General features: G+C 36.2%; 1 long non-coding RNA gene across 1 annotated transcript; it reads right to left on the bottom strand.

Moving 5' to 3' along the window:
• Positions 1-718: 718 nt before the first annotated feature.
• On the bottom strand, positions 719-1,897 carry LOC102213157 (uncharacterized). The gene is made up of 3 exons (XR_312167.1): positions 1,714-1,897; positions 1,127-1,189; positions 719-789 (listed from the first exon to the last, which is right to left on the bottom strand). It is a non-coding gene; the product is annotated as an uncharacterized LOC102213157 (long non-coding RNA).
• Positions 1,898-2,350: the final 453 nt, after the last annotated feature.

Here is a 2,350-nt window from a genome sequence, read left to right as displayed (position 1 = left end):
GACAATATTTTTCACGGACCGGCCTTTAATGTGTCGCGGATAAATACAACAAAATAAAACTAGTACCGGTACCGAAAAAAAGAAGATTTATTCATAACACACGTGAAAAGACCCAGGAAAACAGAGTTAATGATCAAAACGATAACAAAATAACGCTGAAAACTGATAAAAACCCTGAAAAACATACATTTCACACCTGAGCCTCAACTCTCGCGGCCCGTTACCAAACAACTCACGGACTGGTACCAGTCCGAGGCTCGGGGGTTGGGGACCGCTGGTGTATATAATAAAAGGGATTTTTTTTTTTTTTTTTTATGTTGGTACTAGACCCAAATGTGGCCTGTGTGGAAGCTAATGTCTTAAATTCAACAGGAAGACGGAGAGAAAGGACTTAAAAAGTAACAGTTTATGAACAGCAGCTGGATGCTTTACACATATTTATTACTAATGACACAGATGTATATGCCCTGTGCTTTAAATGTGTCCCCCAAAGAAATCCTTCATTACTATAAATTTAATTTAAAATTAACTTGTTAATCTTTTTTTCCCCCTTTTTATCTATTTTTGCTGCTGAAGTGCTTCTCATCATGTTATTCAATTTGTCACGTAAAATATAAAATATATCGGCCAAATGTCAACAGTGTTTGCAGAAACATCAGGAAGTAAACTAATAGGATACTGGAGAACATAAATAAACTTTGTGGTTTGTTTACCTTTGTATCTGCTGAACACAGGGGATGATGAACACTCGGCCTCCGGCTATCATGAGAGGTGGAGAACGGCAGAAACCTGGGAGAGATCAGAGACCGCGCTGAGCATCACAGGGACAGTTTAAACATTTACTACTTCATGATAAAAACAAATTCAACAAACTTCCATCACAAATCAAGTTCTGGTTTATGCTTGTGTTCAGAACTACAGACCCATTAAAAATCTGCATTTTTTTCCCTCTCCTTCAGAGAAGTCTAGGGCACCACCTAAAGGTTTTGGAACATTTTGTTTGCCTTGATGTGACAGCCATCACAAGTGCGTTAATTAATGAAAGGCAACAGTTATGTATTAGTTTGATGTTATAGTTTCTTCAGTTGTTTAGATTTCAACAAAGCAGTACAAGGCATCATTTTACCTGATACCACCATAGCCTCGTTGGGACCACAGGTGTAGAACATGTTTGCTGATCCTCTTCAGACTAAAAAACCAACAAAAATGAAAGAATATTTATTATTTATTTATTATTTAACAAAAACACTTTTATAAAGGACTTGTTTAGGAAATCCATCAACAAACGCATAAGGCCGGAATCGTGAAGAGTTATTATACGAAATATAATTTTAAAAATACTTTAAATATTTTATTAGTTTCTTTTCAGAGGCTAAATATGCAAGCATCAGAAATCACAATGATCAGCTCACTCCCAGAAGAAAAGGAGTGGATGTGATGGTGGTGGCCAGACAGATGAGCAGCAGACCAGCGGAAAAAATCTAATTAGCGTAAACATTGCGCAGTAAAAAGCCCAAGAAAAGCTGCAACAAACGCAAAACCCCGAAGCTCACAGACAAGATCAACAGAGAGATCAAGATTTTAAAATATGTGCAGCAAAACAAATATGAAGTGCAGGCTGTTTATCTGTTAGCTTAACTCAAACAATTTCAGCTACATCTGTGTTTACAGTCGATGAATGTGGATACAGAGAAAATATGACGACACACTCACCGATTAGTGTACAAACGACGTGGTTTAGGTGGAGTAGAGTGAAAAGCGATGAATAATTGGCCGTTCAGATTAATGAGTTTTCATCCCAGGTGACGTTTTCTCTCGTTGGATACGAAATGATGCGGTTAGTGAATAATAAGGCTGCAGCTCAGTGGCTCCAATAGAGCACGCCCATTCAGCAAACTTTGTGCTTCCGCCATCTAGTGGCGAGGTGGGGAAACGTCATTTTTCAGGACTGTCCTCCTCAATCGTCATCACCGCTACTGGGCGGGTAAAAACACTTTATCCATGAAGCAGGTGGAAAGCAACTAAATACATTTATTAAAGTACAGTTAATAGTTCAATTTTCTACAACTTTGAATTTTATTATTAAACACTATTATTATCTTGTATATCTCTCACTTCTGATTTTAATTCATTTCCATGGAGGATTTGCTTGTTTCAATCTGGCTAAAAGGTGCGAGATGGGAATGTATAATTATTATTATCATTATTATTATTATTAATTATTTTTTAAATTATTATTAATTAAAAAATATTTTTAAATGCCTCTTCAAATGACAAAAAGCTAAAGTCATTTTCTTGTATGCTTTTATTTTCTTGTAGGCAGTTCTTTAAGTTGTTTGGTTTTTTTTTT

The sequence above is a fragment of the Pundamilia nyererei genome, unplaced genomic scaffold, assembly GCF_000239375.1.
Source record: "Pundamilia nyererei isolate P.nyererei 1_Seehausen unplaced genomic scaffold, PunNye1.0 scaffold00242, whole genome shotgun sequence".
NCBI classification, from domain to species: Eukaryota; Metazoa; Chordata; class Actinopteri; order Cichliformes; family Cichlidae; genus Pundamilia; species Pundamilia nyererei.
The sequence above is the reverse complement of the archived record's forward strand: the minus strand, read 5'-3'. Positions and strand labels throughout refer to the sequence as shown.